Raw genomic sequence first — 17,576 nt, forward strand, 5'->3', positions numbered from 1 at the left:
CACTTTTTTTCACCTGGGATTACCAGGTCCAAAGGTTTAGAGATGTTGGCAAGCGGTAGTGTGCCGATTGTTCGCGAGTGCTAGTCTGGAACTGTTAGAATCGGTCTTAATGTAATGCAACACCTTCCTGTCTTCGAAAAGAAACCTCGCAATTCAGGAGGTATTTTTTGCCAAGAAAAGAAGCCACAGCTCTCAGCAGAAGAAAAGGCCTGTCGTAAGCACTTTCTTTCTCTTTCAGTCTCGCCGCTGTGGCTTTCCCCACCCAAGCACTACTAAGGCTGAACAAACAGCAGTGAACAAGAGCTTGCTGAGTTTTTCTGGAAATATGCAAAAGGAAACGGTCCTCTCATTTCGACAAACGGCCCACTCATGAGAGCAGTCAAATAAGCCTCCGGGGACTAAACAGCAGGTTAGAGAACATGTTGCTCTCAGTCAAAAGGAGAATCTGAAATTATCACTGTTGAAGAACTGAGTTTAGTGTATGAGCCTTACAAGCATTTACAGACACCCCGGAGCTTCAGTGTTTTGTTAAATAGCAGAGCCGGTAACATGGCGCTTGATGTGGTGTGGCGGTGTGATTAAATCTCTGGGTTGTTAAATGAAAGGCTGTAGGTTTGGATCCCACAAATAAATAATCATCTACAACTCTTTTTTTACTCTTGACGAAAGGTTGTAGGTTCAAATCCCAAACCCAGTACATCCAGTGGGGGAAATAAGTATTGATCACATCACCATTTTTCTCTGAAAACATATTTCTAAATGTGCTGTTGACTTGAAATTTTCACCAGATGTTGGTAACAACCAACGAAATCCATATATGCAAAGAAAACAAATATAATTAGTTTACAAATGAAGTTATGTGTAATAAAATGGCGCAGGGAAAAAGTATTAAACACTTGAAGAAAGGGAGGTGTAGAAAAGCAGTGAAAGCCCAGACAGCAGCTGAAATCTCTCAGTAGTTCTTCAGCAACGATCATGGGTGTAAAATTAATATTAGCTACTTCAGTCCAACATTTACATTAGCAGGAGTAGTCTTCAATATGGCTACCTTTACCAGTCCAAGCTAGTAATGAGTTGAGGAATAAAAACACTGTTCTGTTCATCTCTGGTTCATTTATCACACTGGAAAAGAAAGTTCAAGCTGAGTTCATTGTATTACTGGACAGTATTCCGGTCAGTGTCTCTCATTAACAAATATGGCATGTTGTCAAGTATTTCCACAAGTATGTAATTTGTCAAACTGTGCACACATGCGGAAGACATTTCATGAGTAATTCCTCATCTTGAACAGTGGTTTGGATCAAAGCATAAGTTAAATGACAAATAATACCACGATCGGCATGTCACTGGCTCTTAAAGTTCCAAACCAGCTTTATAGATATTAATACGCCAATAAATCACATCAGTTCATTCCTTAGACCTTCTTATCCAAAAGTGGCTCATATTTCCCAAATCCGATTGGAGATCTTTCAAAGACCCTACCCTTGATTTTCAGACTTTCATCAGAAGTGCTCTTTCGCTTTTTGTTTCCACTTCCTTTATTTTTTAATTTTCCTTTTCTTCTTCTACTCTTTCTTTCCCTTCCTTTTCTACTTTTTTCTCTAATCTTCTTCTATTTCTTCTCTTTCCGTTTTCTACTAATTATTATTCATTATTCATTCATTCATTTTCTTTTCGGCTTAGTCCCTTTATTAATCTGGGGTCGCCACAGCGGAATGAACTGCCAACTCATCCAGCATTTGTTTTATGCAGCGGATGCCCTTCCAGCTGCAACCCATCACTGGGAAACACATACTGTACACACTCATTCACACCCACATACACTATGGACAATTTAGCCTACCCAATTAACCTGTACCACATGTCTTTGGACTGTGGGGGAAACCGGAGCACCCGGAGGAAACCTACGCGAACGCAGGGAGAACATGCAAACTCCACACAGAAACGCCAACTGACCCAGCCGAGGCTCGAACCAGCGACCTTCTTGCTGTGAGGCGACAGCACTACCTACTGCGCCACTGCGTTGCCCCTACTAATTATTATTATTATTGTTATCATTGTTATTATTATTATTATTATTATTTGTCCTTTTCCTGAATTCCCAACCCCCCTCACCTCCTCACCATTATCATTAATATTATTACTTCTACTTTTGTTATCATTATTATTAGTACTGTCCTGACTTGTCCTGTTATCTCCTCATTATCAAGATTACAAGTATTTCAACCATTGTCATTATTCAGGTTGCTGTAGTTGTTGTTGTAGTAGTCATAGTAGTAGTAGCAGTTTTAGTTGTTTTTTTTTTTGAAGTAGTAGTTGAAGTAGTATCTGTAGGAGTAGATGTCGTTGGTAAAGTGGTATCAGAAGTAGTGGATGTGTAGTAGTAGTAGCAGTCATGTCGGTGTAGTAGTATCAGAAGTAGTAGACGTTGTTGATGTAGATGTTGTAGTAGTAGTCATTACTGTAGTAGTATCAGTAGTAGATGTAGTGGTAGTAGTCGTTGTTATGGTATCAGTAGTAGTAGTAGACATTGTAGTTGTAGTTGTAGTAGTAGTAGTAGTAGTAGTAGTACTAGTTGTAATGGTTGTGGCTGTAGTAGCAGTAGTAATAGTTGCAACATTAACAGAAACTCTAAGTAGTACTCTGTAAACTCTGTAGTAGTAGTTGGTGTAGTACTTGTGACCAGGGGCGTCGCTAGACCCAATTTACTGGGGCACGTACCCCAGTAAAAATCTCCAGTGCCCCAGTAAATGCATTGAGACATGATTTACTTCATATGCAAAGTGTATTTATTAAGAGTGGTAATTCCGAAATAAAGACGTTATTCTCTATGTGCAACCGAACCAACTCTGGTGAAAGCGGTGTAATGAAAATGCAAACTGAAGCATCTCCGCGTGTGCGCAGAGAATCCGCGCGCCTCTTGCACGCGCTGCTCTTCTGCCGGTGCGAGTCCCAGTAGTTAACATGCGCGCCACAAAAGCAGGTTACTTGCTGCTCACGCGCCGCTAATGCGTTGTAAAACTGGCGTAACAGCCTTTTTTGTTTTGCAAGTCGACAAAACTACAGTTTAAATAACATGATGGTGATGTTACTAAGCATGCCTCCTGATAGATTTTTTTATGAAGCAAAAAGCAGGGATGACGAGTCAGTGGAGGTTAGGGAGGAAAGCCCTCCACACAAAGGTAAGCGGTCAGCCAGTAAGCGCTAAAAGGAACGGCGTCATACTGCCCCGTAGCGTTCGCTTAAAAAATTAAATGCAGCCATACATACCTCCGGCTACATAATTCGCAGTATCCAGAAGTGAAGTTTCATAAACTAATTTCGAGAGGAGCACGTGATATGATTGAGCACGTCTGGCCACTCATCAGTAATCAGTAATAATCCAATCAGAGTGATCCTAGTTTACTATAAATGGATCATTTTCTCCCTAATGTTTTATCTTCGTTTGGAAGAATCCCCCCTTCCACCCCTTCTCCTCCTTTTCCTCCCTTTTCTAAAAGGGGGAGCTCTCGAGACCTACCTGATCTCGGATCTCCTGATATGCTTATCGACCGGGCAGGAGCCCTGGGCTCAAATATTTCCGAGCTCAGGGTTCTCTCCCGGGACAGCATGCCAAACCTGCTTTATACGCCAAGCATATCTAAGTGGGAACTCTTGAAACGTCTGCGGGACTACGTTTTCAGAATGAGCCTGACGTCATCCATCTGTGATATTTTCACTATCCGCATCCTCAAATAATACCTCACGGCAGGGGCACCTGCAGGATTTTACTCCAAGGTACGCACAAATCCAGCACCGCCTGGCCCCCTTTCCGCAATCATGTCAAGAAACACTGATGCTTACTTATTTAAGGGCATTCCTTACGACATAATTCGTTTCCTTTTTAATTGTAATATTTATTTGAAATCTAAATGTAATAAAAGCACATCAGCAACAAGGGAAAATCAGACGCTCGAGGTGTAATCTTTAAAATTATGACATATTATAAAAATGTGCAAATATATGACAGAAGATTGTGATATAATTAGTAAAGCATTAACTAAATCCTTACTTCCCACTGAGCGAAAATCATCCACACGCACAGTAAAGCAGGCCTAGCGGACAGGCTCAAACAAAAATATAATTTTTAAAACGAATTTCGTATATAGTTTGTCTCTCTGTTTATATATTTTTGTTGGTCAGTTATCCTCTAGATAAAATAGAGGAAGGAATAACATTTGAGGTGAAGTGCTTCAAAACAAATCCACTATGCTTCAACAATGCAGAATCAAGAACTGGATTGTCAAATAAAATAATGTCTGAAAAAATAATGAGTAAAAAGAGTAAGGCTATGGTCAAATATATAAATAAATGAAAACAGTGCGACTGCTGAGAGTGCAAGCAACTAGGAACACCGGCCCTCATGCCAAAAAACAGACCGGCCCACCGGGAATTCTCCCGGTCTTCCCGATTAGCCAATCCGGGCCTGGCCATGGCCCATGCTGATGAACAGGAATATTTTCAGATGTCCCGAATTTGTTTCAAAATCGCACTGAAATGGCACAGAGTGAGCAGGGCTTTAGATCACCAATCTTGGCTTCTCTCCCATATCTTCCAGCTCTCCATCAGGAAGTGTAAAGGCCACACCGAGACTGACACCAGAACAGTCACAACATCTGAACAAACACTGACAGGGTCACGAGGGCCTGATCTATGGTGAGCCGACAGCTTGTCAAGAGGTGTGTGTGTGTTCGTTTGGTATGTCTCGCTCAAAACACATCTCGTCTGTGTGTGTACAACTGAGTGTGTGTGCCTTACTCACTCGAAACCACATCCCTGATAGCGCAAGTAAACCACAGAGAGTCTGTGTCATGTGCATGTTTTTTTCTAGATGTTATATTTTGGCTAGAGCGAAACACAAATGATAAACTCACAAAGGGTTCAATATATTTAACTAGGTCTTGGTGTTGGCGTTCACACAAAAATGGAAATTCTGTCAATAATTACTCATTCACATGTCGTTCCAAACCCGTTAGTCCTTCGTTCATCTTCAGGACACAAATTAAAATATATTGGGTAAAGTTCGAGAGCTCTCTTATCCTCGATATTGTTTTATTATTATTATTTTAGGGGTTTGGATAGGACAGTGGAGATTTTACAGACAGGAAAGAGTGGGGAGCAGAGAGAGGGAAAGGATCGACAAAGGACCTCAAGCCAGGAATCGAACACAGGTCGCCGTGAGCACCATGGTGCTATGTGTCGACACACTAACACTAGGCTATTGGCATTGACGTCCTCCATATTGTTGACAAAAAAGTCAGCATATTGATGTAGCACTATGATAACTTGGACAAATAGCATTCTTCAGTTTCCTGCAGCTGAATTCACAATATATTCCAATATGGACTGGTGTTAGGATTATTGCAACATAGGCTCATTCTGAAAACGTAGCTCAGTATACATTCGCCAATTATGTAGCTAGAGGTACGTATGGCTGCATTTCGTCTTTACGAATGCTATGTGGTGGTATGGCCCCGTTCCTTTTCGCGCTTACCAGCTGACCGCTTACCTCCGTATGGAAGGCTTTTCCGCTGTTACCAGTTTGTCTAGTGGCTCGCCATGTACGTCAGCGAACTTGAGATGCAGAGAGGAGTTGACCACAATGACGGAGTTTGAGTCTGGCAAAGAACAGTTCCAGAAAGCAGGTAAAACAAAAACAGAAGCCAAACAATAAATAAACAAGTAAATAACAGAGAGAGAATGTGGTAAAATCTGAAAACGTGGTAAAAATCAGGCAAAGGCTTTTCTTTTTCTGGATTGCTTTTGAAAACTGTTGGTTGGGTTTAGGGAAGTGGGTGGGCGGGTCAATCTGTGCTTTTGAAAACACTATTGGTTGGGTTTAGGGAAAGAGTAGGGTGGGTTAGTCGATCGGTCATTCAGTCAACAGCGGCCTCTGGTGGACTTATGTGAGAAGAGCAGGCGCGAATGGCACTTGCGAGAGAAATTTGAGATCTGAAAAAGCATACACAGAGGCCTCTGGTGGATTCATGAAAACAAAAACTGCAGCAAAAAAAAAAAACGTAGCTCCTGGGATGTATTTAATGTTCTTCAGTAATGTATATAGGGGTACATTTTCAGAATGGGCCTGGGTTGGATATTTGTGTTGATGTGTTAGTGCTAGTGTATAATGTACAAAAACATTGGATAATTTTTAATGCAAGACGAAGCTTTACCATACTGTCAAGGAAGGAGCATCATGTCACTCTCTCTAAATTACTCATGAGATGTTTATTACCTCGCGTTAATTTTCCACTTGCGAATTCTGTGTGTTCATGGGAAAACCAGTTCCCTTCACAGTCTTCTGATGGAAATTCGCATCTATCCGCATGTTTGCATTGACTTTGTATGCAATCTACTTTGCACAATTAATTAAGTGATGTTTTATAAACAAATTTCGGGAGGAGCACGCGCAGAAGTTTCAGTATCAAATACGTCATTGACAATTATTCTATTATCCAATCAATTTTTGACCAAACCCCTATATATACCAAAGCTGTCTTACCTGCAGCATCTTACGACTTTAGCATCCCTCCACCACCCCGTCACCTCCCCTCTTAAGCATTACAATCCTGGGGGGAGCGTTCTGGGGCCAGGCTAGATACTTCGCTCGAATCCCAATTCCTCTCTGTTTCCTGATAAGGGGAATAACTCGAGTTTGGGTGTCTTCCCCGAGCTCAGAGCCCTCTCTCCAGACAGCACGCCAAATACGCTTTATTCTGAAACTATTGCAAGTGTGAACTCGTGAAATTCACATTTGCTATGAACACAGCATACGTCTTGAGATCACACACCAATAAAGAGCTACTTCAAAAATGCACGTATCCTCAGGTAAACCGTCCCGTCTCCTCAATTAGCCTGATTTGATTTGTCCTGACTGGGCTAGATGAGCATGACGCATGATAAATAATAGAGACAAGCACATACCCAGAGGTTTTATAGCTCAGTGAAATGGAAACCAAACTATTTAGGAAGCCATAAACTCAACATAAGAACTCATCATGTCAGCTCCCGGCTCCATATATGGGAAGATCTTCTCCAACCGCTCCCATGGAAAGTTTTCACCTACTGACATCCAGGAATGGAAAAAATGGGGCAAGTATTGATGGAGGTCTGTCAGCGACATGTTTTGTACCCCAACACACGTGCTAAACTGACTTAATGTCAAGTTCACTAAAGGAAGCAAGTGTCCAGCATCTGCTTCTGGATTTGGCTCGGATGGATAAATAAATGGATGAATGAATAGATGGCTTCATACATCCCTCGTCTAAAGGTGAGGAGGGATTAGTGGAGTTTATCAAGATGAACCTCCCAAATGAGGCCCATCAGTGATGGAGAATTCCTGCTCTCCATCCGGCCCTAATGCTGTTGTGGAATCTCTTATCTTGTGGATGCAAAGGCAAACTTCCAGTAAGTGCGTTATTGACTCCTTCCCAACTGTGGCCAAGTTCTGGAGTGCTTGAACTTCAGGGAATTCTGTGCAGAATTCATTGTTAGAAGGTTTGATGACCAGCAAGCAACATTTGGGTTTCAGACCTCCCCATTCACCAAAGATAATTCTTCATCTCTTGTCACATCTGAATTTACCTTTCTGGCAAGATTATGGTGGTTTGTCTTGCATGAGATACGACTCCAGTTTTCTCCAGCTGTGTTAGTGCAACACAAACAAACCCTTCCTAGGGAGGAACCCTCGCAAGCCCGAAACTATTCAACCATTATGACTGCCACCCGCATCACACAGACTTTTAAAGAGGAACAACAAAAAACCCTCAAATGATTCACATTCCACTGCCAAAGCTGCTTGTTTTTCACATTATCGTGAATGACTTGAAATGCAGAGGAGTTTGTCCGCTTATTTCCTTCACCATCTTTATGACCAGGCAGTTCCTTTACTGACAGATAACAACTTGGGAACAGCTTAATCCGAGTGTAAGAGACCTGAGGTAAAGTGGATGCTTGGAAATATTGTAAAAATGCTGCCTTGCCTCATTATAATGAAGGACAGAATAAAAAGCTTGACAAATCTATTGTGGTCAGTGGCAGAGAAAGACATTTTTGGTGTCATGTCTTTTTTGTTTCTGTCATTATGGTTAGGATGTATGGTGTTTCCACAAATGGTACATTTACATGACAGCAATTTACTAAAAAAGAAAAAGTGTCAAGTACAGATGACAGTGTTGTTAAAATGATCCCCATTCATTTTCCATGACCCCCACGCTGTATTCTGCATGCCAGACCAATAGGTGGCCATTTCTTGCTTGTGTTTTTAAGCTTGGTTTCTACTTCTGCGTCAAGTGATCGGCATGACCCACAGCGCATGCCTTGCATTTATACTTTTGCGCGCTGTTTGTGTTGCTCTGCAATAACACTTCCGAAACACTAGCTGACAGTAGGTTTATATGTTCCTCTGTGTCGAGTTTCTTCACAGGTGTTTGTTTTTTTTCTGTACACTTCTGGGGGGGTCTGGGGCTGGGGGGGCACGCCGGTGCAAAACCGCCCAAATTTTTACTAATTCAAACCGCCCAATCTGGCAACACTGCTCGGCTGGCCAGGGAACACCTTGGGATCCCCCTGGAAAAGCTGGAGGAAGTGTCTGGGGAGAGGGAAGTCTGAGGTGCTCTCCTAATACTGCTGCCCCCGTGACCCGTCCCTGGAAAAGCGGATGAAAATAAATTGCGTGTACTTGCCAAAATGCCCCCCAAATACGTATTTATTCATAACCATCAACAAATTCAATCAATTTCTTATCAATGTCTTTTTTCTCCATACATGTTCTAGCATTACGTATATTAAAATAACAATATTCCCGTAAGTTTTTCCAGACATCTTGAGCAACTTGGGAAAGAGTAGCTTGGACTTTTGCTAAATAACTCCAATCTGTGTTCTACATGATAAAAACATAATCATTATAGCAGAGTTGCTGATTACACGAGTGGTGATAGAGTTTTCATTTTTCCAGCATGTTGTATACTAACTCAGCCTGGCTTGGTGAAACCTCAGTGTAAGCGATACGTGAGCTTGTTATTAAATGCACATGTGTCTGGTCGTTCCTCCAGTGATAACTATCGCGGGGTTCTGTTTCACTGGCATGAGAGAGTGCAAGCAAGTGTACGCTTGTGTGTCATCGCCCCCTTGATATGTGTGTGTTGCGACGGGGTCGGGTTGCACCTCTGCCACTCACACACCCCGTCTCTATTTGCTGTCCAGGATGAATTTACCCCAGCATGGCACTGGTTAATCCGCTCTATATATACACACTGCAGTTTCTCAGAGCCGCTCAGATGGTATCCAAGGAGGGCCAAAGACTCCTTAGAAAAGTCAGGTTTGTCATTGAGAATGAATTCTCTGGGAAACTTTGACTGATTCCTGCCACAGAGGTAAATTGAGGGTTAAGCGGATTACTTTAGTGAGACTTTTGGGAGTTTTGCTGAAATTTTCATATGATCTAAAACAACCTTTTATTTTCTGATGAAAATAATTGGAAATTTCCCATGCAAAAACTGTATCAGGTAGGGCAGGGGTGTCCAAAGTCCTGGAGGGCCGGTGTCCTGCTGGGTTTTGCTCCAAATTGCCTCAACATACCTGCATGGGTGTTTCTAGAAAGCCTAGTAAGAGCTTGAATAGTTAGTGTGTCTGATTGGGGTTGGAACTAAACTTTGCAGGACACTGGCCCTCCAGGACCCAGTTTTGTCCCTGATGTAGGGCATAGGTCTCAAACTGGATTCCTGGAGGGCCGCAGCTTTGCACAGCTCTGCACAGTTTTGCTCCTACCCTAATCAAACACAGCTGATCCAACTAATCAAGGTGTTCAAGACAACTAGAGACTAAGATGCAGGTGTGAGTTGGAGGTGGCCCTTCAGGATCTAGTTTGAGACCATTGATGTTGGGTAGGTGTCACAGTGGCGCAGTCACGGTGGTGCAGTGGCTAGCATAAGCGCCTCACAACATGAAGGTTGCTCGTTTGAGCCTCGGCTGAATCAGTTGCTATTTCTGTGTGGAGTTTGCATGTTCTTCCCATGTTCTGGGTTTCTGCTGGGTGCTCCGGTTTCCCCCACAGTCCAAAGACACAAGCTATAGGTGAATTGGGTAAGCTAAATTGTCCGTAGTGTATGAGTGTGTATGGGTGTTTCCAAGTGATGGGTTGTAGCTGTAAGGGCATCCGCTGCGTAAAACATGTGCTGGATAAGTTGGCGGTTCATTCCACTGTGGCGACCTCTAATTACTAAAGGGACTAAGCCGAAAAGAAAATGAATGAATGATGTTGGGTATTGTGATAATGCTTTGAGTAGTCCCTAGGTGGTTAACAGGGCACTGCTTCAGGTGTGTTGTGGGTGGTCGCTGGTTGCAACGCAGTTGCTAGGATGCTTTCTGTGGTTGCTAAGGGGATATTCTGGGTGGTTGCTAGATAGTTTTTTGTGTTCATTATAAATGTTGGCTGCATCCAAAACATACCTGCCAACACTCCCGTATTTCCTCACATCCTCACCCTTCGGCCTCTACCTCGGCATCTGTTGTTAGCTTGTTAAGGGGTGGCAGTATACAAGTCTGCTTCAGAGTCTATTCAGTCTGAGATGTGTTGCCCCTTTAATAACTGACCCCACATATGGACCACAAAACCAGTCTTAAATGTTGCACTGGTACATTTTTGGCAAGGGTCAAAATGATAGCTTTTCCTTTTAAGCCAAATATCATAAGAGTATTAAGTAAGTATCATGTTCTATGAACATATATGGTAAATGTCTAGCTGTATCATATATCAAAATTATTATTTTTTAATTAGTGATGTGCATAAGCACTTGATTTTCTCAATATTTAGATTTTACAGAACAGTACCAGCCGAATATTTTAGCCTGATCTCACGAGTGGCTAATTCGTATGTGTTTAGTCATACAAAAATGTACGATTTTAAAAAGTGGGCGTGGCACTCAACCCCACCCCTAAACCCAACCGTCATTGGGAGATAAGCAAAACGTACTAATTTATACGCATGAGATCATACAAATTAATTCGAATTAGCCACTCAATCAAAAAGTTATGAATTGCTGGGAAATCGTGTTGAAAATGTTCTAATCTAAACAAACCATACATTAATGGGTTTCCGCGGGGTAATCTTGGTCAAAGTACACTCATTTACCATTCAAGTGAACTTCCTTTTTTCTCCAAACCGAACGAAGCACCAATTCTTTGGTTTTATATTCTAGAAATTAAATCACAACAGATTGGGGATTAGCATTCGGCGGCGGCTTGGGGCCGAGCGCCCTGTGACAACGCTGTATCCCAAATTCGATATCGGAGAGGGATAATTCCATCTTGATGAAACATTCAATAAACTCCTGTATGTTGTTCCCTTCAGCCTCCTCCGGGATTCCGTATAAACGTATATTGTTTCGCTGAGATCTTGCTTCGATATCCGTCAGTTTAGTCTGCATTTTCTGTTGGGTTTCAAGGGGTGTGACATAGCACTTCTTTAGCTCCGGTGCTCCAGTCCTCTAAATCCACCACTCTCTGTTCGGCCTCCTCCAATCTACCCATCGCGTCCTTCAGATCTGTGGCGATTTCATCCAGTTTAAGGTTGATATCCGCTCTGAAGTTTGTCAAGTCAGTTTTCATTTCTGTAAGAAGCGTCTCATGAAAGTTGTTTAACTCCGTCTTCACATCCGATCGGATAGCTTTAATTTCAGCGTATATAGCATCGATACACGCTTGAGAGGAATCTTCGGCCTCGTGTTCACCAGCGGTGCTTTCGTTTTCCGTCGTTTGTTTCCCATGTTTCTCGGGCTTTTGAGGTAATTTACTTTTAGCCTTTCGTTGCTTATCCCCCTCCATGTTTGTTCGTTAGTTTCAACAAGTATATCTGGTTAAATTCGGGGAGTATAATATGTCTGTCTGGGAGCTCTCAATCTACACTGCCACTCGTTCCAACGCCATACCGGAAGTCAAAACCATACATTAATGGAAAGCTTATTCTTTCAGCTTTCAGAAAATGTACACTTTGGACTGATTTTGTGTTCCATGCTCTCCATATAATACTGCAAATCTAAATTAAACCAAATGATTTAAAGTATCATTCATATAGGAAATGTGGACAAATGATACACTGTAGGTCCCTACTCAAACCAAATCAATCAAAATCAAATCAAAAACCCTATAAATAAATAGTATCACTTAATATGGCTCACGGCTTAAAATATACTGTAACTTTAAATGTGCAGTTCTATATTAAAGTATGAAGATCATCTATGCAAAAGGACTCTTGTTCTCGTCAGCTTCTCTGGTTTCCTCTGCCTTTCATTCCATAATCCTCAGTAGACATGCTTAAGTGTGACCTCCCTCAGAAACTTCCGGACCGTCATTAGCAGAGCCCGAAGGAGATACTGCAGTCTGAAAACACCAAAGACACATTTAGATGTTGTGAATAATGCATGTTTTGTAAATGGGTGATTCATGATTTCATTGTTTGCTTTGTAATTCTGTTTACAGCTCACAATTCAATTGTGATATTGAAATACAGCCAAACAACACAACAGTCGACTTTTCCCCTCTGTGTATTTAATAGCAGTTTGGGAAAGGACATCTAAAGTCACATCCCGAGGGTCCGCCGATTTAGATAAACATGCATCTGATGGCAGCATGGATGTGTCATAAAACCAATGAGTGTCTTACCATTGGAGATGATGACAGGAGATGATAAACCATCTGAAACCCAGAGGATTTCAACAGAAATACATAAACAATCTCCTTTCCATGGGAAATCCAGCTTTCCTTATCATGATTCCTGCGTATGGATGGTTTGTTCTGCAACAGGATTTTAAATAGTAAACAAAACATGTAATTGCTACTTTTTTACCTCATAATTTTGCCTCTTCTTTCTCATAGTTAAAAGAAAATGACATATAACTCTGAGATAAAACTTTTTAAACTATTTATATTAGAAACTTGACTTTATTTTACACAGTTGTGAGCTTATCGACCCTGGCTCATTGGAAATATGTGCCCAGGGCTACATTTTTAAGAACCGACAAATATGTACGCTGGATAACGTCTTCTTACAGTTTTTTGTTTTCACAAATACACTATTTAATGTACACAGGGCATGGTAAGAACCTCAAATACGTTACTGGGGCACAATTTTTCAGTCATACATGCTATTTCTTATAAATCCACCAGAGGCCGTTGTATACATTTCTGTGCATATTAGCGTCCTTCTCCTGACCGCCCATGAGAGAAGCTGGTTGGTTTGTTATCGTGCATGATATATCATTCCTTCCCTAAACCCAACTGATAGTGTTTTCTAATGCAAACTAAAATCTTGTGTTGGATTTTATAGGCTTTCTCGCAATTCTGACTTAATGTATCTCACAGTTTTCAGTTTTTTCTGAGTTTTAAGTCTAAAAATCTAAGTCTAAGTAATTCACGCTATAGGTGAATTGGGTAAGCTAAATTGTTCATAGTGTATGAGTGTGTATGGGTGCTTCCCAGTGATGGGTTGTAGCTGGAAGGGCATCCGTAATGTAATGGTAATTCCACAAAAAGTCAGAATTGTGAATTCAAAGTTGCATTAAGGGTGTTTAATAATCTTTTAATTGTAATTCCAAGGGGAAAAAAAAACTATCTTTTGTGCGTTCACGTTTTTATAATGCTGGCAAACACAATCAGATAATCATGTCCATCGGTCTGTTTCATTCTTGCGTATTTTTCCACATATAAACTGTGTGATTTGTAATAGTTGGACTGGAGAAAGCTGAATATTAGAGGGTTTCAGATAACACTTCCCCTCTCATCTCTACCCGGCCTGTCACTATGAATGTGTATATGGGGAATTGTGGACTAATCCAAAATGATCCTCGTATAAACAGTGTTTAATAAGAGTCCAACAAAGCCAACTCAAGTATCGGCTCACACTGTAAGAAACTAGTTTGACAAAACATCTTGATCTGTGTCAAAGACTTACTTGACAAACGACCAACCAGATGTTGCCAGATTTTTCAAATAAAAACTGGTTTAGAGGTCTGCATTTCATTTAGAAAAACCCAAATCAGATATTTGTTGTCCAAAATACAGACTTAACATCTATTGTTCCCTTTAATGACATTCAAAGGAAATCGACAAATTTGTTGATGACTTTAAATGTTTAGACATATTTAGTCAATTTTTGGCTTGTTTATAATACACTGAAAAAAGTGTTGCATGCGAAACTGTTGCAAACAATTTATTTGTGTTGAATTTAAACAAACAAATTAAATTTAATAATGTTCAACTTAATTTGTTTGTTTAAATTCAGCCCAAATAAATTGTTTACAACCACTTAACGTAAAAAATTGAGTAAATCCAAGGAATAATCTTTGAATAATTTTTTTCAGTTTATATGTAGCATTGAATCTAGTATTCATCACATGTGGATAAAGTGTAAATGGTTTAGTGGTGTGAATTATGACAAAATAGGCGTCTGTCTGTCATAAACAAGAAAACACACTCAAATATATGTATAATTATATTTAAAAAAAAAATATATATATATATATATATATATATATATATATATATATATATATATATATATTTGCTGCTTGTTCAAACTAATTATTTAAAATGAGCTGAATCAACTCAATTCTTGAGGTTTTTTTTGGGACAACTTAATTATTTTAAGTTCAATCTACTTAAATGTTTTATATTTTAACAATCGTTTTTAGTTGGGACAACTTGAATGAATTGAGTGTGGAACTCTGCATTTTTTACAGCGTATCCTACATCAAGTCATTAGTATGTCTGCAGTCGTTAGTATGTCGGTGCAATAGCCTGGTGGTTAGCGCGCTGACATATGGTGCAGCAGCACTTCAGGGTGTCCCGAGTTCAAATCCTGGCTTGATAACATTTCCTGTCTCAACCCCCTCTCTCCAACTTCACTTCCTGTCTGAAATACTGTCCTATCTAAGGCAAAAAGTCCAAAAAATAAATCTTTAAAAAAAGTAGTCGTTAGTATACATTAGTATGTTTATGTTTAATCTACTTACATTTGTAAAAGTAATTAAGTTAACTAAATTGATTTGTGTTGGGACAACCTGAAGGAGGATGACACGATGGCGCGGTGGTTAGCACTGTCGCATCACAGCTAGAAGGTCACTGGTTCAAGCCCCGGCTGGGTCAGTTGGCGTTTGTGTGAGTTTGCATGTTCTCCCCGTGTTGGCGTGGGTTTCCTCCGGGTGCTCCGGTTTCCCCCAAAGACATGCACTATATATAGGTGAATTAAATAAACTAAATTGGCCGTAGTGTATGTGTGTGAATGAGTGTGTATGGATGTTTTCCAGTACTGTGTTGCGGCTGGAAGGGCATTTGCTGATGAATAAAGCGACTAAGCCGAAGGAAAATGGATGAATGAACAACCTGAAGGAATTGTGCTGAACCCAGCATTTTTTTCAGAGCACATATCTTTGGATTGCATTCAAGTTTAACTGTGTCTCTTGTACTGTATATCGTTCTGTATAAGATTGTATGACATTATTTAATGATCAATTATTTATCGTATAATTTACCCATTGGTCAAATAGACTCTTATGAATGTGTGATGTCATGAAAAAAAGTATATTTATAGTTTTTTTGGAATATATTTTTGGAATTCAATATGAATTAAGACCACTCTAAAAAATGCTGGGTTGTTTTAAACAAATATTTGAGTCAAATATGGACTAATCCAACAGTTAAGTTAAAAAAAATTTATTTAAAATTGTTTTAAATTAACCAGGCATTGAATTTGTCTATTATTTGACCCAATGTTGGGTTAACAAAATTTTTTAAAAAGTCAACTGATATTTTTTGCATTATTTTTATGACAATTAAGCGACACTCAAAAAGGACTTTTGCTGCTTGTTCAAACTTACTTAAAATGAGTTGAAACAACACAATTCTTAAGGATTTGGGACCCCTATAAATATAAGGATTGGGACAACTTCTTTTATGTTCAACCCACTTAAATTTTCAAAAACGGTGAAGTGAACTTAATTAATTTGTGTTGAGACAAGATGAAGGAATTGTGTGGAACACAGCAGTTTTTACAGTGTAGTTTATGCAAAGCTTGTTTTTTAAAAATAATAATGATGATCATACATTTTTACCATGATCTATAGAAGAAAGCCTGTAAAATGTCATTCAGGGTAACAATAGTTTTTATTCCAGGAATTCTTTCAAGCAAATTTAAACAACAATAAAAAACGGTAACACTTTATAATAACTACACACTATGAATCATTTACTAAGCATTAGCATCTAGTGAATTCATTATTTGTTAAGCTTTAACTCTACATTAATAAATGTTAGTAAGCAGTTTATAACTGCAGCTACAAATGCTGTATTCTTGCCTTAAAAGCACCTATATAATGTGCTTAATAATTGTATTTTCATACTTAGTTAATGATTTATTTTTCATTACTAAATTAAGTATTGCATTATTTACAAACCGTTTGTATTTAAGTGTAGTTGAGAGTTTTTTGGATCATTCAGAGTGAGTTAGTAAATGATTAATAAACTATTGAAATCAACATTTACATATCTTATTATGCAGGCATATACTAATAGTTAACTAAAATGTTAATAAATGCTTTATTAACTCAACTTCATCCAGTTTTGTGACCCAATCTAAAGTGAGGACTATTAATGCTTTATAAATCCCTTATAGATGACAAATAAAGGCTCAGAATCAAATAAACAATAATCTTTGCAATCTTTTCCAAAAAAAATAAAATGACTGTAAAGTTTAAACATTGCCAAATAACAGGAGTGTCAATATACGACATAAAACTGGATAAAACAACAACAACAATATAATAATTTAACAATATAATAAGATGCAATGTTTAAACTCTACAGTTATTTTATTTTAGATCAGGTTGCAGATTTATTTTTTATTTGAAGTACAGTTTTATTTGTGTATCTTTAAATGAAAAGCAATTAATAATGTCATTTATCCTGTTTAGAATTTAACTGAGCCTTTATTTGTCATTTATAAGGGATTTATAAAGCATTAATAGTCCTCACTTTAGATTAGGTCACAAAACTGGATGAAGTTGAGTTAATAAAGCATTTATTAACATACATAGTAACCCTTAATATATGCCTGAATAATAAGACATATAAACGCTGATTTCAATAGTTTATTAATCATTTACTAACTCATTCTGAATGATCCTAAAAACCCTCAACTACTTTTAAATTCAACTGGTTTGTAAATAATGCAATACCTAATTTAGTAATGAAAAATAAATCATTAACAAAGTAAGAAAGTACAATTATTAAGCACATTATAAATACGTTTGTAAGTCAAGAATACAACATTTGTAGCTGCAGTTATAAACTGCTTACTAACGCTTATTAATGTAGAGTTAAGGCTTAACAGATAATGAATTCCCTATTTGCTAATGCTTAATAAATGATTTATAGTGTGTAGTTATTATTAAGTGTTACCCAAAAAACTATTTGATGGCATACACTAATAAAATGACGTTTGTTGTTTGTTTATTTAAAATGAGCAGCAACAACACAATTCTTGA

Source organism: Danio aesculapii, chromosome 25, assembly GCF_903798145.1.
Source record: "Danio aesculapii chromosome 25, fDanAes4.1, whole genome shotgun sequence".
NCBI lineage: Eukaryota > Metazoa > Chordata > Actinopteri > Cypriniformes > Danionidae > Danio > Danio aesculapii.